Source organism: Echeneis naucrates, chromosome 3 (genome assembly GCF_900963305.1).
Source record: "Echeneis naucrates chromosome 3, fEcheNa1.1, whole genome shotgun sequence".
NCBI classification, from domain to species: domain Eukaryota; kingdom Metazoa; phylum Chordata; class Actinopteri; order Carangiformes; family Echeneidae; genus Echeneis; species Echeneis naucrates.
Window position 1 is genome coordinate 8,142,114 of NC_042513.1, and position 24,237 is coordinate 8,166,350.

The following is a 24,237-nucleotide window of genomic DNA, read 5'->3' on the forward strand; positions in this document are numbered from 1 at the left end:
TTTCTCTCATTGTCAGCACATTCACAGACAGCAGTTTGTTGATTTTTAACTAAATTAAATGTTCATTAGATTTTGCAATTGTGTTCAATTTAAAGAGGCAAGGAGAGTTTTTCAAATGGCAATGTAATTAGTTGGGTTTTTTTTTTGTTTTGTTTTGTTTTGTTTTGTTTTTTTTTTGGGGGGGGGTAATTATTTTTCAATTATTCATACAGTGAACTGCAACAAACAACATTATAGTTATGTCCCCAATTTATTCCCGGGGAAGGGGACTAATAGCCAAGACAGAGGGAAAAAAAAACTGTTGAAGAGAACTAAAAGGAACAGCGATCGCATGCCAGGCCAAAGCCAGGTATTGGTTTATCAGGTCAAAAACAGAGCGTTTACAAATAAAAACTCAAAAGGGTTAACTTGAAGCAAGCTTATTAAAAAAGGTAAGATGACAACTTATGACTACGATTAAAGTTAAGACAGGGTTCACACACTTGGTCAGGAGAGTGGAAGACAGCTGGAGACATCTGTGAACAGCACAATCCCCATGGGATCAATGATAGAAGGAGCCTGTCTCCAACCTCACCGTATATACCCAGCTGATTCAGAGGGAGAACAGGGGGGAGGGACACAGCTGTAACTCAATGAATCCCCTCTGTCCCGACTCCCAACCTACCTACAGGAAGATCCTTTCATTTGTTTAATTTCCAGTCTCATGATGTTGAATACTTTTGATTTCCAAAAGAAGGGATTTAAAAAGTAGTCAAATTGCATGCTGCTTCGGAATACTAAATGATAATTTTGAATCTGATATATGCTCATGAGAACATAATCAATCCTTTCCATATATCATTGAAAACAGTGGCAGACCAGCCTAAGCCTTTTTAAAACCTGAACTTAAAAAAAAAAAAAAAAAGTTGAATATGAAGATACTACATAACAGTTCCACATCTAAACATTATTTATCCCTTAACAATCCCTTAACAATGCACCACCCTTGGCTGCCGGGTGCTGATGGAGACCAGTGACAGCAGTGGAAGAGACAACATCAGTTCTAAGATATGCCGACATCGTTCGTTCAGCAAGGAAGAGCAGGCCTAGGGTTAACAACTTGCCGTCCATCTTGGAGTAAGGCAGTGGCAGAGTGGGACAGCTTCCAGAGAAGGAAGTTCAGCTGGAGGCATGTGTGGGCCATAGAAGCAAGGAGTCTGAGCTCTACCATCAGAGCTACTTATGACTTTCTTCCAACACCAACCGACCTCTACCAGATGTTTGGTGAAGCTCAAGGGTATGCCCTTTGCTCCAGGCCAGTCTCCCTCCAACAAGTCTCACCCAAGGACGTTACACGTCACAATCAAGTTCTAAAGAGCCTTGTGTCCAACCTGGAGGAAAAGCGAACCGCCATCAACTGCTTACCATCACCATTATCCAACCCCCCATGTGCAATTGGCTTTGTCCTTGAAGGGGCTAAAGCAACCAGGATCAGCTCCACACTATCAGAGAGAAGCCAGCTGTGTTTGGCACATGGCTAGAAAATGCTGGCAGATATTGGCCGACAGCTTGTCTTCCCTCCAGAGATCTCCATTAACACCTTAAGACCTGATCTGGTGCTCTGGTCCCCTTCTCTAAAGAAGGTTTACATCATTGAGCTGACTGTACCCTGAGAGGATTCTGTAAAGGAGGCATATGAGCGAAAACACCTGCGCTATGCTGACTTAGCTGCTGAAGCAAAACATGGAGGCTGGAACACGGTGGTCTGCCCAGTGGAGGTAGGGTGCAGAGGGTTTGTGGCAACATCTACCATCAAACTACTGAGAGACTTGGGAGTCAGGGGCCAGAGTCAGCGCACTGCCATCAAATCTGCATCAGAGGCAGCAGAGAGAAGCAGCCAGTGGCTCTGGATGAAGTGGAAGGACCCCTGCTCGGCCCCTAAGTAGTAGTCCAAAAGGTTTACGGTCAGGTTTGTCTCAGGGAACAGGACACCCTTGCCACGAATAGTCCCATGAGATGTCCGCAACATAACAAGGTGACTCTCATTAACAATGGGGCATGGTATGCAGGCTCAGGCCTGATCACCCTGAAGCTGGCCGTGTCTGATGACAGGGTATAGTGTGAAAAGCCGAAACACCACTAAGCAGCACGACTGATGATGGATCACAAAATTCAAACCAGCAAACTTCTTCACCTATTCACCAACAAACTCTTGTACGGGTTTGCACAAAGGAAATCAACATCTAATCCTGTGTTTTGGAATCATTATGATTTCAAACCATTAATGAAAAATATATATTTATTATTTATTATGTATTGTTTTTTGAATTTATGAAGTAATACTTTACAATTGATTCTGCCCTCTGACCTATGTCAACAGAATGAAACCCGTAGGTTTCAACCTGTTGACACACAGCTGTTTAATTTAGTTTAATTTTCTATTTTGCTTTGAGTACAGAGGCAAAACACAACTGTCCTAATCAGAATGCACTGCTGTGTAGGTTAACCGTCTGATGCTTTACATCATCAACTCAATCTGTTCATTCTGTGAATGAACAGATTGAGGGTACCCTGCCTGAAAATAATAGGTTTCCAGTCAGAATGTCCAGTTATATTGATGCATTCCTCCTGTGTAAGTGAGCCTTACAGTTCGGTAGGCTCGCCTGGCTCTATGACTGCACAGTGCTCTGATGGGTGTCTGACGGGCATCACTAGTAGCACCTTTAGCCATGAGTTTGACTGTGGCATTTTCCCCATTTGTGACAGTTCTTCTCTTATCAATATATTCATCACTTTGGCTTAATTGTGCCCCTCAGTTATTGTGACAACCATGGAATAGAAATACTAATACTAATAATACTAAAATAATAATAATAAAAACAACTGCACATGTGTAAAAATTCAAACACCATTGCTCGCAAACACAATCTTATTAAACATCTAATAACAAAGAGGGCATATTCAATTATGTACCCATTGTGAAAGCTAATCAGCAGAGCCATGTTTCCTCTGGTTTGCTGCCAAAATGATACTTTCTTACTTTGGAAATATTCTACAAAAACGGGACACCACAGCATAAACTGGAAATAGACCAACAGCCTGTATTTATTAAATGTTACAGAACTTTATTCATTCATTTATCTTCTAGCGCTTATCTGTTTCCTGGTTGCAGGTGGGTGCTGGGGTGAGATCACAATGCTGCTGTGCTGCCCTGTTACAGAACTATTTTAATCAAATAAATGATACATTACATTAAGTCGTTTAAATCACGTGTAAAATGGTCAGCTTGAATCATTTTCCCTCTTGTGTTTGGCATACGGGCCACAGGCCAATCGAATTGCACTGATTAACACAAGTTTTTGTTAATTATATTGAAGATTGTCGCTGATTCAAGGCAATAAAACTGACCAAATTGTTATTGCTGTTTAGTTGAGAAGTTAATACTAGTAGTGTAATGACATTCATTCATTGGCCCCTAATGTATGATTCACTCTATTACCCTCGTCTTTTTGAAATTTAGTTCTTAAATGAATATTCCATTTTCATGTTAATCACCTAACAACATTTTCAAGGCTTCATTAGTTTGTTGTTCTAATTTGACATAGGGACGGGCACCAGTGATAGACCACGCTGATGAATCTTTCATGCACTGTGGTGCTTGAACAAGAGATAAAGTCTCACAACACAAAGTCAAACCAGACTCCTTGAGTCCTTTTCAATGTGACATAAACTGGGTAGAAAAATAAATGAAGAGACGATGATGTGCTAAATGGGTTCAAATGTGTGTCGCAGTTAACCATTACAAGGTCACTGATACATTTAAATGCTCCAGAGGAGAAAGAAAGGGAGAAAGGATTGATTGAACAGATTCAACATCCCGCTCTCCTCATTAGTCTCATTTCTCAGCTGCCTGGGGTTAATTACCACACACACACCTCACGCTGTTGTTCCACTTAGATCATAATTACTGTGGCGAAGATCGAGAACAATTTTAAACTCATGATAGCCTTCTACCATCAGCTAGCCAAACGTGCACACAGAAACACTCACACATACAGTATGCATGAGCCGACGCACGCGCGTCACATCACAGCGGTGTTGCCATCAATATTATCTGCCTAAACCTCCCGGTATATTCCCAACCCCCCACTCCCCCCTCCCTCCCAAGGAGCCAGCTGTTTTTGGGATTGATTTCATTTATTTAATGGCGGCCTTGCTAATGTCCCTTTGCGCATGGCTGATGGTGTCACAGACACTGCAACATCTCAGGAATGAGGATTGGATGGGGCGCTGGATAGCAAGGGGCAGATGATATTAAAGAGGGCGGAATGAAATCGGCAGAACACTGCGGAAGGACGTGAAGCTGGAGACAGCATGTACGCAGGCGGTCTTTGTCTTTCTCAAATAAACAAGGACACTCGATGTAGGATAGACATTAATAACCACTCCATGGACTAATTTTCACTCTGTGGCACAGATCAAAGAGACCTATCAACCTCTCATCAGACATTGCTGGCATGACTCGAGTGGATATTTGTTTTCTGAGGCTCTATTGTGACAGCTTTGGAGCAAGCCCTGGGTATACAAATGGATTTTTTTGCAATTATCAGTGTCTTGGGGACGTAAAACATTACATCTCAATTTGGCTTTGTGGTAGCCTGAAGGGCTACCATGAAAACATAAAGAATGTTTCAAATGAGGCAGCTTTACCACAGATCATACATCATTTTTTGCTTAAAAAATAAATAAGTACCTTTTAGTTGTACTTAGACCATCAACTAAGGATGCTAGTGAATACCCAGTGATTAGTGTTTAAATGCTAAAGATTTGCTTGAGCAAGAATACATTAAAATTGTGCCTTTTTTGTGGAACATCATTCCTATCTATTTGGTTTTTATGAAATTCAGGCTATTTTTCTCCTTTGACGTTTGCTAATGTGTCACAGTAGGACAATTATGGCTGCAAATGATCTATCTCCACAGAATTCCTTTTATCAGATGAGTTTTGGGGTCTGACACTCTCTGACACTGTCACCAGATTACAGCCAAGTCATCATTAGAGGTATTAAACCTGTTTGTTCTTCTTCTTCCTCTTCTTTTGTTTTTTCAATTTTATTAAGTATTTAGTCAAAACTAACAACTGTCAATGAGTTATTCATACATCAAATATTTTTTATTTACCCAAGTATTTTACTTACAAAATCAAAGTCAGAAGCTGTATTTGTTTTTCACCTTTGGATTTGCCCCAAAGCAGAATCATTTGCACACTGCAGAAACACAGCAGTTGCAGGAGTTTTCCTCTGTGTATCGAACACGCCGAGTGAACCTCAAAGGTTATTTTCAATGTGCATAAGCTAGAGACAGTTTGATATATCCTGATTGAATAACGCATGCAATGTATTCAGCTGGATAACATACTGAGACCAAGAACTTATTTTCACTTGCCAACTCCATAACATAGACTGTGTGCCCTCATGTAGAAACTACATCTAACAACCTTTTCCTCGAGTCACGGATACTATCACTGCGCTAATGTCCCTGCTACCTTTTCACGGGTAATCTTGCAAGGAGCAGCTGCAGTGCATGCTGTCTTTATATCATTTGCTTGTAGCTGTGCAGCTGGTAAGGCAATGAGCAACCAGCCATGCTTCAGACAGTACATTACAAATAAATGGAGATCGACTGCACGTCCCACCACCTCTGGCAAGCACAAACACTTAACATAAGTGGCAAGGCTGCTTGTGGCATATGGATTAAAGGATTGCGTGTAATTTATTCTCAGTGATCGGACAATTATCCAAAAATTGGCGCATGAAGGAAAAAAAAACAAAAAACGCTCCCACTGTTTTTCAATTAAAATGACCATTGCGCTAAATGCAGGGAGTTTCTTCAGTATGTGAACTATAACAATAATATTGAACTTATTTATTTATGATGTAAATGGTGACAAACAATGCAATTCTCTGAGATTACAAGACATTTGTAATTCACAAGCCAACTTAAAAATTAGTTGCTTCTCTACATAAAATGACATCGCCAACCCACAATGAACATAATGATATCAAATGACTGTAATGCCAAAAAGTAATGCGCACTAATCACCATCAAAGAAGGTGTGACACCATCCAAAAAGCAATACTCTGTATATATAATGTGTGACATTTTGATATTTCATTGGTTGCTAAAATGTATGCAGAAATTTGCTCCATGTCGCCTGAAGACTATGAATAGGTAAAACTATAATCTTCTTGGGTTGGCGGTTTTTCAAACTGCGCCAGGTTTTGCCATAAACAAGGAAGTTTTCATAACTCCAGCATACATAGTCCAATCAGGTCTAAATTCACCACACATAGTCAGAGTCCTGCCTTGTCTATGAATCAATATTGAGTCAGACTTAAAACACCACCTACAGGAGGTCACGCTCAAGGACCACGGCTCATAGATAGAACAAATTCCTCCTCAAAGGGCGGTCTTCAGCTATGGGGCTCCAACCGCTGGGCTCGTAAATTTTTAAAGCCCACATTTAACAAAGTTAAGACATGATACGAACCACACACACAAATGCATAAGCTAAAAGTAGAACCAGCTTTTTCCAAGATGTTTTAAATACTTGTGGGTTCCAGAGATCATCAACTACCATTCAGTCTTCTGACGACTTTAAATATTTTTGCTGCAGCCTGTTGTGATTGGTTGTTCTAAGTCCCATTTTGATCAACAGTAAGAAAATTTATTTAATTTAAAAAGGAAAATCTGACATGGCTCCTGAATTATTCTTAGTTTGTAAAATCAAATGAGGACATTTGACGCAGCTGATGTGTAGCTTTTTTCTTTTTTCTTTTAAATAGATGGCAGAGTATTTTTGAAGATATCTCCATTTTTGAGGGAATGCAGCGCAGCTAGAACGTGGACAGACACATTGCAGTCTGCAGCCCTTTTCCTAGGTTATTGTGTTTCACATCAAAAAATGGAGGTGCTGAAAATGTGAGCAGTGGTCAGCTGGAGGAATACCTACCTCCATGCAGCCTCGACACTTTCCATCAGAACTGGGGAATGTTGTACTAATGAGCTGTAAAAAAAAAACAAAAAAAACAGGGGAGCTGGTAGTGTTGTTTGTCAATGTGGCAGGTTAATCCTGAATAATATACCTAACAAAGTGACTATGTTTTTTCAATTGGTTGTATCATAGTACTGCAGTGGGGGAAGTGGAAGAAGAAATGATGATAGCAAGAAATCCACCACCAGCTTTGTTAAAGAAGTGACAGGAAAAATAATTAACTACACTATCATACATAGAAAACACACCCCAACAAAGGCAGGCGGGGAAAAAAAAGAGAGCATCATGTTCAAATAGAGGATATGTCAAAAAATGACAGCAAATGAGTTGTTTTTTTTCCACATCCTCTTTAAAATCCCCAGCCAGCAGACCAGCCCAGGACAAGAACAGGTTTCAACACCTCTACGAAAACATAATCACATTTTCATCGTTGCGCTCCCACTGCCTCATATTGCTCAATTGGAGGGAAGGAATCCTTCTACTCATGCTCATGGGATAAGGGAGCCTGAAATTTGGTGCTCTGTATGTGCACCAAATTTCAGGAATTCACATCATCATGTATTGCCCGTGTCAAAAACTTGTCTTGGGCATAAACTTTTAAACTGTTGATGATCTCTGTTGACAGTGTTGACAAGTACCCTGGCTGTTAAAAAAAAAAGTTCAGGTAGCTCTGACAATATGACTGTGGCACAATAACAACAAATCTGCCACATACTCCTCTGGACTGCTAGTGAAATTGACGATGGAGGTCTGTATTATAATTTTTGAAAATGAAAATTGACTAAACAAGTTGAAACAAATATTCACTCAGAGATATCAGTGAACACAAGCCCTTAATGTCATACAGCACACCAATTCCACTTTACACACATAAATACAGTATTTCATCTTATTTTTCATTTATTTGCTTTGCTCGATTTTCAAATCGTATCATGAAGAATATTTCAATTCATTCCCTAAAATTGGGTTTCAGGTTGCCTTCCTCCATTTTAAATTTAAATCAAAGATGACAGATTCATTAACCAGTACTTTTTCTGTTGGATACTTCTATCTCTTCGACTTAAATTTGTTCTCAGAGAGGACCCTAATTGAAATGTCCCTCTGCTGTGACCTTGGAATGGTAATTTTAAACTGCATCATTTATTTCTGCCTTTGTCCTCAGTTTAACTTGTCTTCTGGTAAAAAAAAAAATGTTGAGAGTCAAGCATGCATCAACCTAATAGCTTCTAACCAGTGCAATTTATACAGGCTAACAAGAGAAATGTTCATTGAAACTACATTATTTAATGAACGTAAAGGCTATTTTGTGTATTAAGACATTGCCTCATGTCGCTATTTCACCCCAAATGAACAGAATAATCTATATTTTTTTCAGTAGTGTGTGTTTTCAATAGTTATCCATCTACTGCACTTAGACAGAGACATTTAAACATTTTAAATCACACATTTTGTCAGCCTTGCCCGGGGTGTTTCTCTGGGAATATTGATGTCAAATTTGTAGGCAGTTGGTCAATCATCTTCTTTGCTTTATATCATATTCTCTGGCATGTGTTGTAAATCAACATATTTGTAGAACTTCAACAGCAGTCCTGGCAGGAGGCATTATTTTATACCGAAGAACATTTTTGGTAATACAAAGAAAGCTCAAAATAGAACTTTTGTGAACGATTCCCACCGGTTTCCTTTGTTTTGCTCTACGTGCCTGTTAGTATGGTGTTTATCTGTTAGGTTTTTTTTTTTTGTTGTTGTTTTTTTTGCAGTACTTGCAGCATGATTCAAGGGGTGGCAACTCTTTGGTAGAGAAAGAAATATTTCAAATTGTAGATAGGATTTCAGGTTCATTATCGTCATCAGTGCTAAAAACTCCTGGACAGCAAGTGTTAAATGAAAATATAACACGGGATGTCCACCTATCCGTTTCCGGGTCGTGGGGTTTCTGGAGCCAAAACCAGCTCGCACTGGATGAGGGAGGGGTCACCCTGGACAGGTAGCATTTAATGTTTTGGAGAACTCTAAAATAAATGGGCTGAATATTTTATAGTATGTGTGTTACACACAGCTGTTAGTTTTCATATATCCCTCGCTTTTATGGTGAACATCTCTCTCAAATGCGCCTAGTTCCCACAACGATTTATTCATAATGGAAGAACTTCTCAGTGTATTATTTCTGCTAATATTGACAATGAGCCAGTCAGAGACAGTATCTGTTTATTAAAACCCAACACTAACTACATCTGTTTTGACTGCCACATGACATGCTTAGGCTTTTGTTTTATTCCAAACGCTGGTTTGTTCCAGCAGTCTCTCAAGAATCGCAGTGAGCCAGTACATACTTCAACTTTGTGACTCACACAGTTAACTGTTTACAGTCTCTCCAACACTCTCTCACCATAAGGTCTCTCTCCGCAGCGCTGTTGTCTGTTTCCTGCCATTTTCCTTTGTGCACAACTCATAATTGTGTCACTGTGAAACCCCTTTGTTAATTCCAACTTGGAAGCTACTCAGCACACTGTGTGATACGTTCTGGGATGTTGTGGGAAATACGACTGATTAAAAAACAATAAATACATTAAAAAATAAACACAGACGGATTCCAAATAAAAAATTAACTGCGATACCGAAACCTATTACTGAAAATGACATTACAGAGTCCCTATGCACAAACAATTTAGATCCAACAAGGCTTATTTAGCCTAAGCAGATTTTTTTTTTACAGAATTTGTTGGGTATGATGATTTTGAAATTGCTGTGTAAAATAATCTTATTTGAAGTACCTATACATACTACAGTGTACTCTTGGGCTTTTTAATGTTAGCCTAACTGTAGGTTAAAGTGCTAAGTAAGGGCCTTGTAAAGCTATTTCACTTGATGCATGCTAATATCCCTTGACAGTAGTTCAAAACCCTCTTCTTTCACCATTTAGTCACTCTGACATTTATATTGTTTAACTGTGTGGAGTGGCTACGTGGAAAAATGGATGTAGATGTTAAAGAGAAGTGGGAAGCTGGAATAGCACTGCATGGTGTAAGGGTATTGGAAGATGAGACAGTAGCATGTGTAACTACAAAGTGGACTTCATAACATATTATAATATACATAAATATGCTTTGTGTGTATGTATATACATATGTGTATATATATGTATGTATGTATATATATATATGTTTAGAAATCTCAATACTTGTCTTCTGACTGATTTTATTTTATCCCAGGTCAAATTAAACGTATACAAATAAAATCCTCTGAAGTTATTCAATATTTGAAGCATTGAAAGCACCACACATACACAAAGTGCAAGAAAATTATGGTATTAAGAATAATCATACAATACATGTGAGATATAATTGAAAAGACATTTTTCAATAAGAATGTTCTCACAAGGTCAGTCGTCTACTGTGACGAGTCAAATACAATGAGATTTTAAATTTACTTTAATTTTGATCTCTACAGGTGTAACAGTGTAATTTGAGGAACCCAGCCAATTAAATGACAAGTTCTGAAGTTCAAGAGATGCAGAAGTACAGAAGTCTTTTTCACCTTTCATGTAATTAAGAGTTTGGAGAGTGGGACTGCCATTTATATGCTCAGTGCAGGTTAAATTTTCTTAGAGTTCACAATTTTCTTAGTGGTTTTAAAAAGCAGCTAAGCTTTACAATCAAAACTCAAACGAAATTAATCTACATTCATGTCAGCCTGTATATTCCGGTATTAATGCTTTGTGTCTTTGTCAAATTCGGACTATTACACATATATCATGCGCTGTAAAATAATTGATTAGACACAGCATGCAGTCCATTAACTTACGGTAAGCTTCCCATTAAAGATGCATAATGCTGAGATGGGTAGCTTGACAAGCACGAGAATGTAATGGCTTCTCTTCACTGCCAAATATGGAATGGTTTTGTGTCATACATCATTATAAAGGCAGAACTGCTGGGCGTGGAGGGAGGTGGGCCACATATCTGCCAAACTTCCCACGCACCGGCGAGAATAAGGCGCCGTCCAAACTCTGAGTGGATTAAATGTTATGCATACATGCAACATGCTGACACTCAACACTTAGGCACCATGACATACAAGAAGCAAGCATCTTTGTGCGCTCTTCTGCCCCTGCTTGAATTAAACTAGAAGAAAAGGAAATGCAATGTGGAGAATGGATGAACAGATGAAAAATCAATCAAGGTTGTGCTGGTGGTGGTGCTGGTAAAAATCCATGTGGTTACTCAAATCAAATTGGTTTATAAATATTGTCCAATTTGTCGAAAAGAGCGGTGTTTGGGTAAAGTGTGTGCAGCCAGCCCCATTTAATTCTATTGTGTTAATGATAAAATCTGCCATGGAATCGTGAACAGTGACTTCCTTGATAGCTTTTATCAAATAAATATCAGATAATCCAGAAAAGAAAATAATTTGTAGAAATTGGAGTCCTTGGTAGATATTATTTAGTAGAATTTTATTTTAAAATTCGTCTTTGTTTCCTCCATGGCCTTATCTGTGAAATGTTTTGAATAATGAAGTCATGATTAGGTTAAAAAATAGGTCCAGGGTCAAACAACAAACACAGTTTATGTTGTTATTTTTGTATTGTTTTTAAAAACAATGTATTCACCATATTTCGATTTTTCTTTACTTCTCTCCATGTTTTGCTCCAGATGTCTGTGTGGCTACCCCTCAACAGAGTTTATCAGCAAATGCAGTCAAAAAGATAAATCTTCCCCAATCTCCCTTCTTATCACAAGGTGAGCTTAAATCAACACTTGTGTGCACAAATAATGATTTAAAGGGTCAACTGCACAGAAGCAGCAACCTGCTGAAGGTCACTTTTCTTGTTTGGCATCTTTGCTTTGTGGTTTCTTTAGACAGAGGTCGTCATGACACATTGTTTTCTCAAAGGCATCCATCAAAGCCATCTCCTCTGGCATTGATTACCTTGGCTCATTAAGAAGCCCTCTGAAGACCGCCATCATTTGTCTCATACTCCCACATGCACATGCACACGCACACACACAGTGGTGGCGACATGTAAGTGAACACACATCACTAAACACAACTTCAACACGTGTAGTTAAAGAACAGATGTTTCCCTTTCTTTATCTATGCTGATGAATTCATGTATCTGAAATGAAAATAGAAACATGAATGAAAAGTGTTTGATTTCACAGAACCGTAAATTTCCACATTATTTTACAATTCTTGACACAACTTGTACAAAACATCTCCCAAACAAGCCAAATTGAAGAACACATCCACTTGCAGGATTTAGACACAAGCACTTGATTTTTTTTTTTTTTTTTTTTCATTCGAACAACTTCTTTTAAATCAATAAGCGCCAGTGATGCCTGATTGCGTTCTATAAGAAATGCAATTGCATAGTGACTTCGGTGCAACTCAAATCAATGCTATTTGTCGACCCAGGAAATTACTTGTGTTGTGAAACCTGAGACCGTAACAAGACAGGAATACCCTGCCAATGACATTGGCTCAAGAGGAAATTGTCTCAGTTTTTAGACCTCCCAATATAGAGCTGGATCTGTTTCATCTCTTAGGAACGTTTCTATGACACTCAAGTAAGTTCCTAGCCGCAAAACGTTATAAAGACATGAAAGTGACAGCACAATAAAAGGGAAGAATTTAAGATGATTTTGGTTTATCCACTTATCTGACATCTAGATTAAAGGCATATTGACTGTGACTAATGTGGTGACTTTGAGTGGGGAAGCATGGGTCCTTGGTGTCATATTAGGTTTTGGCACAGCCAGGTTAGTATGACATAGCTCAAGGAGAAAGAAATGGGACTGGTGAAGATGAGCCTGAAAAGTAGGCTCAAACGGATCAGGTAGCTAGCAGAGAGACGTGTCAAAGAACATTGTCAAGGGGCAGGTATTTTTAGGCCGAAGAACCACACTTCACTGGCACTTGTACAAAAAGGATTGTACGGCAACTGCAAAAACTGGAGAAACAGAGTGGAGAGGAGAGAAAGAAAGAGAGCAATAATGAATTGCCATTGAGGGAACCTTCGTTATAAGATAACCAGTGGCAGAGACATGAGCACAGCATTAGTCCCTCAGGGTCTCCAGACTCACTTCTCAATTTCGTGATGATGCTGAAACTCTTTTGTTTGAGTTTAGACCGAGCCAAGAGATTTTCCCTGGCCGCCAATATCACTACATGGTTCTGCTCTTAAAGTGGGTATCCATCAGAGAGAGATTTGTTTCTGCAGTTGAACACATTTGTGTCTCTTTTAGGAGTAATTGCTCTGACTACTTCAGCCCATGTGTCTGCCTCGCAACAGTGCCTTTATGTGTTTGCTGTGTCCACAGGTATGGCCAATTTAATATTCCTCACAAAAGACTTTCTTATGACTTCAGCATAGTACAAGAAGACAATGTCTACATGGTAAAAGTACTACTAGTGTGTGGTTCTATATATTTGCCCCATATATGTATGGGACAAACTGAAATCCTAACAAATACTTGTTACTTCTAATTGTGGGTGCTTCATTAGGAATCATATTTCACCATTAAGAACAGCTCTCCACCTTCCCCTGGATGCTCATTTCTCCAATCTCTCCACAATGACATCATATATGCACACACACAAGCACACACTGTGCGGTAGCCGTCATGGATATTTAATTCGTATGAAAACAGCATCTAATTAACCTTGTAGAAAATGTCATAATGTCAGGGTGAGCTTAGATTGATGAGACTAAAACAACAGCAAAAAAAAAAAAAGACCCATGTATGCATTTGAATTAAAGCCAAGATGTTTGTAGCCTCTTTCGTGTAACCCTCTTTATGCACTAAAAGAAACCTTGTGTTAAACTCAACCATCCACTCACCTCAAGGACAAAACTAACATTGAGAAGTGGAGGTGTAATTTATGAGATCCCTTGTCCCCCTGGAAATAAAACATACATTGAAGAAGAAGGCCAAGGCTTTGGTCCAAGTAGGAAAAAAATGCATAAAGGAGATTTCTAGAGCACACAAGAGCAACAGAACATCACAGCACCATGTAAACACATTTTTAGAAACCACAGATCCTCGCAAGAGCTGCAGCATTGACTGTGTGTTTGAACATGAAGGTCTGAAAATGAATAAAGAGCTAAAAGAAATGCAAAATAGGATCTATTTGGTCAGGATGAAGATTCTAATGAAATATCTCATGCCCAGTATCGGCATCCATTACTGTGACACTAATCAGTGTTGGATGAATTGGTGTATTTGTGCATTTTTCAGCAAAACTAAAGCAGTAAGATCCTGCTGAACAGCTGAAGTGAAGCTTTAAAAGATGAAGTCAAAGCGCTAGATTAACAAAATATTTTATAAACTGTAGATCCATTTCCTTTATTTCATTTGTTTTACGTGGATTTAAGAGGATTTTTATTTGCATTAATTATTTATTTATTATTTCTTTATTATTTATATGTAAATACCCTACACTTTTTATGAGCAAGTGGCATAGTGAATAATGTTTGAAAGTTAAAAAGCAGCATGCATTTCAATAAACATAATCATCATCAGTGTCGCAGGGTAAGCTTGAGTGAGCAGCAAATATAAAGCTTAGACATTTATGTCAGCTAGGAAAGATCAGCTCATTAGAACCACTCAAGTAACCAGTCAGCCAAGGTGTCTCAGGTGTCCTATAGCATGAGTACGCATAGAGGTTTCTTTCCGATTTCTTAATTACTCCACGCCTGCCCATCTCCTGATCTACTGTCCTCCAGTATGTGACCCGGAAATCAATCGAGGTCCGCTGCCACTAACAGTTTTCTAGCCTGTGAGAGGCAGGGAGGCTGTAGAAGTGTCCTCCTGCTCTCTTTCTCCAAATGAAGTGACCAGCAGTGGAATGAGATGATGAAAAACATCAGTATTCGCTGTTGCGTTAACATGGGCAGGTCAACGTTTTGATAACAACACTTTTCCATTAGAGCGTGTTTTGGCCCTTTTCACCCTGAGTTCACTTAGCTGGCTCTTTCTCATCAAACAAACCTTGATTCTTGTATTGTTTGTTCTATGTAAATAAAAAAAAAAAGAAAAACAAGATGGCCTTTCTCTAGTACTGTTCATAGGGTTTGCAGCTCTGAATACCACAGGTTCGTCAAACATAAGGCTCATGATTATAAGCGAACACTGGCAGTTATTCTTGTTATTATTAGATCCTGTCATGGGAGTTCCTTTTAATGATATTGGAATTTTCGCTAACAGTTTTGAAACTGAATTCCCAAAGCAAGCTGTAGAAGACAAATTGAATTCACCAAAGAAATCTAATTGTTTCAATATGATCATAAAAAAAGGCTCTCCACATTGGAGATAAATGTCTCGCCTGTGTTCTGTTTCCAATCTTCTTTTTCATCTCCTCGCATCTCTAATCTTAATCTTAAAACAGTCTATTATCACTTTAATTAGATTAATCACCACAGCTCGTCACATCCAATAGAAAATCCAATAGAAACATAAATATGAATTTGTTAAAAGGGCTTTCAAATGAGTTCTTTTAGTTGGTGGGATTTACATGATCCTGGGAATCTATTTCAAAAAAGACAAATTTATGACCTAATATTTGCTAGTTATATAAAAATGAACCAACTTATTTATAGTACATTAACACATTTAGCTACATAGTTAGAGTTTACTCATTTAAGGAAAATGTGATGGCCATGCATGTTTACTTCCGTTTATCATTTTGAGAAAATAATCTCTGTCACATTGTTGTCAGACTTGACAGCTGGGGACACGAAGCACTGGGGAGAGGAAGGCAGGCCTGTACTGTACCTCCTGAGCTTGACCAATGACAAAAGTTTGAATGCAGACCCAGAGATAATACCAACTTGGCAGTTTCTCATTCCCATGGACAGTAATGGTGAGAGAGAAATCAATTTCTTCCAGATCTGCCATCCTCATGTGGCAGGAGCAGCTATGTTAGTTTTAAGGATGCAGCTGGCACGCTACAAGTCAGTGCCTCTGCTCATTAAATTGACCCTAATGCCACAGTCAAGTTTCTGCTACAAATTGAGATTACTTGAGATAGACTGATTATTCCTTAACTCCTTTGCGGTTTCTACACCTGCACTGGTATTATTAAATTCACTTACTTGTACTACAAATTTACACTTGGGGTTTCAACAGCTATTAGCCTGACTGAAAATGGGTCCAATGTGTCAGTAGAGCGAACACGTTTTGTTGATATCAAACCTGTTTTCAGTAAAAAGAATGCCTATGTTTGTCCACACAGTTCGACACTTAGAGAAATGTTTTTTGAATATTCATGATGCCTGCTCTCTGAAATGGTATCAGGAGAATGACTGAATTGCGCAGTGGCCTATCTCCATGTCACTTTATTAGATTTTATCTTGGAGGCTCAGCCTGTGAGTCCCACTGAGACACTCCCTTAATACAGAGGAACCATTTCATGGCAAGGTGTATCTGTTACTCTCATTGTCAGTAATGCATATGTCAAACTCTCCCATTGCTAGAATGTTCATTTGCAGAGCATTAGTATACATGATAGTACCTGGAACACGAGACTCAGAGAAAATTATAATTAGCTATTTCTATTAAGTTCCTGCCTTCAAACTACAGGGACAAGCAAAAGAATATGAGTTGCCTGTTGCTGATCGCAAAAATAATGCCAAAAGCAGATTGAATATTAGACAAAACTACAGATAAACGTGACTCTTAAGCCTGCCGGATGTCTAGACAATTTTTTGGTAATTAATTAGCAATTACTTTTACTTTTTTAGGACGATCATATTTGAGTTTCTTTGTGAAAATGTGCCAAAGGATCTCCCCCAGAAAGTCCATTAACAGAGTCGGTTTAATCGTAATGGATTAATTTTATGTTATTAATGACAATGGTTGCCATACCTTTTGGTTGTTGGCTATCTAAAATTGTATCTTCAATATTAAACCCCCCACCAGCTTTAAAATCTCGAATAGAGTGGTTTCCCATGATTTAAAGTTATAATTAGAATCTGAATCTGATCACATTATAGTTTTGAAAATCCAAAATCACTGTGAGTATTACAAAAATAATGATACAGCAAAGACCCTCCTCATCCACCTCGGAAAGGTGGGGAGGTGCTCTCCAACCTCCACACTCTCATGATTTTAAGTCCATTTCCTCAATATCCTGATTCTTGCTTTTTATGGCAACTGGAAATGTCTTAGAACTTCCCAGATTTCATCTTTACATCTTAAAATATGCATAAACCAGTTAAAAGCCATGGGAAACTTTGAGGACAGGCAGCAGTCTCAAGTGATGTTTCAGTGTCTCTGCCGTCATTATATATCTCAAACAATGCCCAGGAGGTCTCATTTTGACCAATGTTGATGTGAACATGTCCCAAAAAAAAAAAATAAAAACTTTTTCTTTGCATGCACACAAACGCACTCTCACACAGTGAAAATGTTTTGCAACCATTCCTTGATGCTAATCTCACTCAAGGAAAGGATTATACATTCTGAGAACAGTGACTGTGCCTATTTTCATGTTTCAGTGCAGAAGCCAGCAGTCTTGGGAACACATAGTCATTAACATGCTGCGCTCTTACAATCCAAAGTTTCCCTCATTCTCTCTATCCCTTCCTTCCTGTCTTTTCATTGCTCTCCTCTTTTTTACATTGTTTTTCTGTCCTCTGGTTAGAACACAGTAACCATGCCAGGATACTGAAGTTTTATGAGGTTAGTTTTTTTCTGTTATCTACCACGTAAATATGTGTTAAATACCACCGCCACTACTTTCTCAGCTAGGCTCTCTTCTAATATGGTTGACCGTGTTTCGATGCATATTAACAGCGACTCTTGATTAGCCAAAGTATTTAGCATTTATAAAACGTGCAGCATTTCTTTAGGCCAGTCTGCCTTTTGGTAATACACCAAAGATAAACTTGGATGTTCTTGTTGCACACAAAAAACTCAGTAATTTAATCCGCATTTATCAGAAATCCACTCTCAGCTTTACCTCTGGCGTACCTCTCCCTAATTAATGACTTAATTAAAAGCACCAGTGGGATTATGAAAGGGGTCAGACTTGTCCCTCTTCAATCAGACACTCCTATTTGGTGCATCAGAGAGCAGAGTACGTGATATGGCTTTAGTACATCAAAGGCTGCACATTCAGTGAGTACAGCATGCATTTTTTTTTTTTATCCACCGTTATCAAACCTGGTTTGTGATATTTTGCAGTTGATGGTGGAAAAGTCATTGCTAAGACTGCAAATTTATTTAGTGTATATGCACCATGTGCTGTGTGTGTATGTGCATCCGATGACGTGTCGCCATGTTTAAGAATGTCACTGATGATACTTAAAGTCAGATTGAGTGCCTTGTTGCTGTAGAGAGGACAAGTTCGTTTATGCCTCATGGGACAGCTGAGGGGAAAGCATGTTTTCTACATCTGAAGAAAGACAAGTCATTTTTTTGAATCTGTTCAATGTCGTTGCCCTGGCCGCTCATTGGCTAATCAATGAAACCCAAGAGGGCTCATCAGGCACCAAGGAATGTCAGCCAAAAGCCTTTGATCTGGTGACCTTCGGCTCCGACAAAGATACCATAGAGAGTGATCCATTTTTGCATGCTTTTAATGGGCCTCGGAGGGCCTTGTTGACAGTCCTTTGGTTTCCAGAGGGTCAGTTCTGTAACTGAACAGCATAGCTTTGAAAACCTTTGGTAATTTGCCTCTGACATATCCCCAAAGACTCATGCACCATGATGCACATGACAGTAAACTAAGAAGCTTATTAGTAATACATGATTAAGTGATTACTTGTTAAACAGTAAAATACTGATTATGGTGGAAATGGAGCATGGGTTAAATATGGAAACATCTAATTCCTTCAAGTCAGGCACCAAGCTGCTAAGACATTTTAGCAACATTTGCAGAGAGAAATAAAGAAACGTATGATTTATTTATTTATTTATTTTTTTTTTTACTACTAAACAAATTTAAGAGATTAAGCTCAACTCTGTGACTGAAAATCATGTTTGTTGACTTACAGGCTGCACTATGTGTGCGGATGTGTGCTCAGATGTCATAATGGTACTCTGGGTAGGACTGAGAAGCTGATTCGGCTCTCTGAGGCAGCCATTTATCTTAATCTAGGGTGACCTAAATCCTCACCATCTCCTGCTGTACACTCTTTCCCTTTACAACAGAATTTCACACTCCATCCTCCCATGTACCATCCTTCTCTTAACCGTAATTGATGACTCGAACTTTGTAATGGCGACTATATTTATCCACAGCAAAAGCACCCTCCATGTTGTCCATTGACAGCACAAGAAAATATGCCATTGCCGCTGCACTGAGCAATGAGACAAGTTTTATTCAAGCATGTTACGAAAAGGGTAATCTATAAGCAAGGCGAGGCCAACATCCTGACACTGTGGGCAGACCTGGTGGATAAATCAGAAAAATGAGGACAGTAGCCACATTTCATGCACTGATTTGTAAATTTTGATTGTAAGAAAAAAAAAAAATACTAAACTGAAATGTAAATTACAAAAGAACTCTATCTTATCACTTTAAGTTATACCTTCTCTATTTCCCACCAATTTCATGAGTAGATGTGATATTTTCAATAATAAATTTCTGCATCAGCATTTAAGAGACTGTTCTTAACTGTTTGGCTTATCACAGTTAGATATAAGAGACCATTAGTGTCATGGCCTTAAGCTATAATTCTTTAAGCGTTAGGGCTTCCAAAATTGAATAACGGCTTATTAATAAATTTGTCATTCACCGAGGCTAGAAGGTGAAGAATATAATTGATCAAATTTCAGAGTGGGTTTTAATGAAGCTTATATTAATTTCAATTATCATGAAATAAATGCAATAAAATTTGAAAAAAATTCTAAAATAAAACAGTAAAAACAAACAACACCAAAAGAAACACCCCACTAACATTGATAATGACACAACAGTCAACCACCAGAGTAGCTGTCATGTTGTTGATCTCATGATCTATTAAAGGATTATCAGATGATACAAGTAATCAGAGTTTGCTTCTGAGTATTTGATTGGCCACCACAGAATGCTGCTCGATGAAATGTAGCCGTACAGCCAAAATTTAGCGAGGTCTGTTCAATGAGCCTGCCTTTTCTTTTTTTCAGCAGTAGCTCCAAATGTGTGCCTGGACACAGTTAGAATTATGTCAAATCATAAGCAACTAACAAACTGAGAGAGGGTTGGGATTTTTTTTTTTTTTTTTTTTTTTTTTTTCCCAGAAAAACATATATTTGTGGGTACAGCATTATTATTTTCATTTTCTAGTTGATCATACTGTATGTTATATTATTATTATTATTATTATTATATATTATGATTATTATTATCATGATGCCATTTCTGAAATTGAATTGTTACACTGAGCAGACCACAGAAGAAAGAATTTGAAAAAAAGAATCTGCTTTAAATCCAGTTAGCGGTGGCAGTTGTATTTCTTTCATGGACTGCATAGTGGCAGACATCTCGTGTCAACCATTGTCCGTATGAATAAATTCTACCACTTGGAAACAGTGTGAGCACAATTTGGCTGAAAAACCAGTGTGGCTTCAACACCGTAGCATCAACATGATAAAAAGGTTCAGGCTGTTCAGGCCACAGATAGTCACATCTCCAGCCAGACCTGTTGGCAGAGCAGGCAGAAATTCCCTGTTTTAATCTGAGACAAATGTGTAGAAAGGTGTGAGCAAAGAGGAAGAAAGGGCAGATATAATTATGCTATAAAGGGAGAGGGGGTGGTGATTGGATAGAAAGGAGGGTAGGGGAAGGATTTCAATTTCAGTTCCAGTGAGGTTTGGCTCCAGCACAGATACTGCTTATCACCTCATGTATGGACGGCTTCAGGTTTGGGTTGCCTGAAGAAAAAATACTGCGACCTGGAAATAGAGAAAGAGGCAGCCCACAAAACCTATAGCTTCATTCATTTTCACTATGACCTTGATATTCTACTTAAAATGTATCCATACACAAATATGATAGCATGGATTTTATTTTTTTTTATTTTTTTTTTTGTTTGTTTGTTTTTTGTATGATGGAAATAAAACAATCTACATATAAAACATATAACACTGTAAAACTCAATCACATCTCTGTAGTAATCCTCTTCTCTTAGAACTAAATGTGAGGAGTTCATCGCGTGCAACAATCTCCCACTCTCATATGATATTCCTTTTTTTTCCTCTTCTCCAACAACAGAAGTAACAGTATGCAGTAATGGAAGAAGTGATTATAGTCCCCATTAAACACAATAATTAGCTGCATGTTAGGAAAACTGCTATGCACTTACTGTTCGACATGATGGATTGGAATATTTAAGGCAGCAATATGTTTATGTATGCAAGCAGTTTTAATGAATGGTTTCAAATAATGAAAGGCTCTGACTTATGGGCAGCAAGGCAGAACTGCAGACGCCTCTGAGTGTAACTAATGCATTGGTAGGTGTGTGACGCTGATTAATGATTATCAGATGAAAGAAAAAAAACAACTATATATGAACATCTTTGTATGTCTGTGTTGACATATCATCCATTAAAATGTACACACACGACTCTTGTTTAGAAAGGACATCATATCTTTCCAAAAGTGTCAGGTGACAGAGACATGTCTGGAAGAACATAGTTCAGACCCAACGCTCAAGGTGATGAGTCAGTGAATCTGTCTGCTAATTCTTTCTATTCTGGGCTGTTAAAATGATTGGTGGAGTGCTGCTTGTTTAACAGTGCCTAAAATGCAATCCCAAAGCCTAACTGTCGAAGACGATTGACACACTTCAGTTTTTACTATATCGGTAAACTGACACAAATGAAGGCAGTATAAGATATGGAAAATTCTAAAACAGTAGCTCCACAAATCACTTGTTGGAGGTCCAGGAGAATTTGTACTAGAGCATTAGTGCAAAAAGTGCAGCACTTCAAAATAACAGTTATTCTGTCCTTGTGTGAAGCTGCTCTGATGAAAGCGGCTCTCATCTTAGGGACACTCAGCCGTCTTCCTGGTGGTGGTGGCAGGGGGCGAGGGTGCTGGGGGCTGGCAGAAAAACTAGTTGACAGGTCAGGATATGCACGATTCAGAAGAATACCAACCTGTCACTTTTCTGTGACCATGAGTCCAGCTCCTAACTAACTGATCTGAAAAGCCGCCACACGTGTGTTTCTTAGGAGGGCTTCAAAAGGCTTGTTGTCTCATCAGGATTCAGCATGATACTGACTTTATGGAAACAACATGAGATCCACCCCAAATCCCCCTTTAAATCAAGTATAGTTTGGTCAGACCCTTACAAGAGCCTGCAGGCAAAATTGTCAGAAACTGAAACCTTTGGCCTGTGGATTTCTGCCCATGAATTACATCAGGCCCCGTTTGTACAGAGTTCCACCAGATAATTTCTCTTTTTCCAGAAGGCGGTTAGATGTAAGGAGGGGAGGGGGGGGGGACTGCTGGGCACTGGACTCTGCCCTGGAACAGGTGTTGCAGAATAAAAATGTTTTTGTTGTTTTTTTACACTAAGCCAGCTTGATGAAGAGAGTTTTTCTTTTTTTTTCTGCTCAGAAACAAACAGCTGTGAAGGAAATGTGTGGTATCATGGGAGTTGTACACCAAGAGCATGCTAACTTGCCTTAATGCAAAATAATGTAAATAATGAAAAGCTGGCCTAGCACGGCCCTCTCTAACATGTTTGATGAGCTCTAACATCTCATCAATAAGAGGCCTGACAGCTTGGCCAACCATCCATTTCTTATTCATCATGTGCATTAAGAGATAGCCCATATCAGAAGTTTGTAGTTAAGAGACAATCCATTCTTAATTCCATGTTTATTGAAAGTTTTTTTCTTTGAGTCAGGTGATTTTCACTTGGTGAACATCATAATGACTGCCTGTTTGAGTAATCAACTAGCAGCTATTTGACATTCTTTTTATATATCTTCATAGTTCTGCATTACTGCCTCGTGCCTTTATCACTTTCAGTCCAGATGGAGTGCATATTTGGAATCAGTCCACATATATGCAGGTGATGCTGTTTTCCAAAAAACGTACACGCTAAGACCAAATGTTCTGCTCTCACACATTGCTCCTGTAGTATCGGGAAGCAAATGTTTTTAAAGATTGGCTTGCACCATTGATGACGCAACACCATGTTCAATGCATATTGTATGAACAGCAGGCGATGCCAATTATTTTGCATGACCAGCAGGGTCTTTCATTGTCTGTGTAAATAATTTGCACTGGCACAAGTCAATATTAACTGACCAATGATATTCCGGCGTGTTTCTGAGAAGGAGAAAAAGTAGTGGAGTGTAAGGGGACAGAATGTATCGAACAATAACACATCAGTCAGGATGTGGTTCTTTCCCTAACTCATATAATAATAATTGTTCTATCCTTCAAACATTTTGTTAAAACTCTTTTTGAACTCTTAGACAAAGGAAGGTAAGAAGTTTACATTAGACAGAGCCAAAGGTGCACCATGCCTTTTTTGCTTATTGTTTTTTTCCCCTTGACGCTTACCATCAGTACAGTTTAAACTAATGAAAGCAAAAGTCTTAAACTCTGTTTTGAGCTCCCAATCTGCTTTGTCAACTAAAACACTCTGTTTAGGGAGGGGAACATCAACCCACAGCTCATATCATGGTGGTATTCACCTGAAAATATGACCTTGGAACTAAATCACAAGTGATCCCTGCTGCTATGCCTCCCTGTCCTTCCAGTGACTAAACCTTGACCCATAATCCTCTGTGGACTAAATCAACACACAGCCTTACACACTTCTGCTATAGAGAGTAAAAAAAGCAGAGCATGCAGAACCTATCAAGGAGCATCCATCACAAACATATAGGTCACAAATATCAACATCAAGACCTCCTTTGGCCTCATTATCCTTCAACTCCTACCTAAAAATGTGATCTTTTTTCAGTGATAGCCACTGTTCCCTCTACTCTGATCATCGTCTATCTGAAATTCATGGCATGAATACAATTTATTCCAGAACCCCCCCCGCCCCATGCAGTTCAGCAGAAACAAATTCCCACACAACAAAGTGACATGAATTTCAAACACGAAATTCTGTGGAATTGGTAAGATGATACATTTTGATTTTCACAACTGATTCAGCCACCTCCTAATCCATAAGAGTTTATGTAGAGCGAAGTGGCATTAAAGGCTTCCAATGCAGGAGGTTCAAATCGCGAACGAAAGCACTCAGCACCA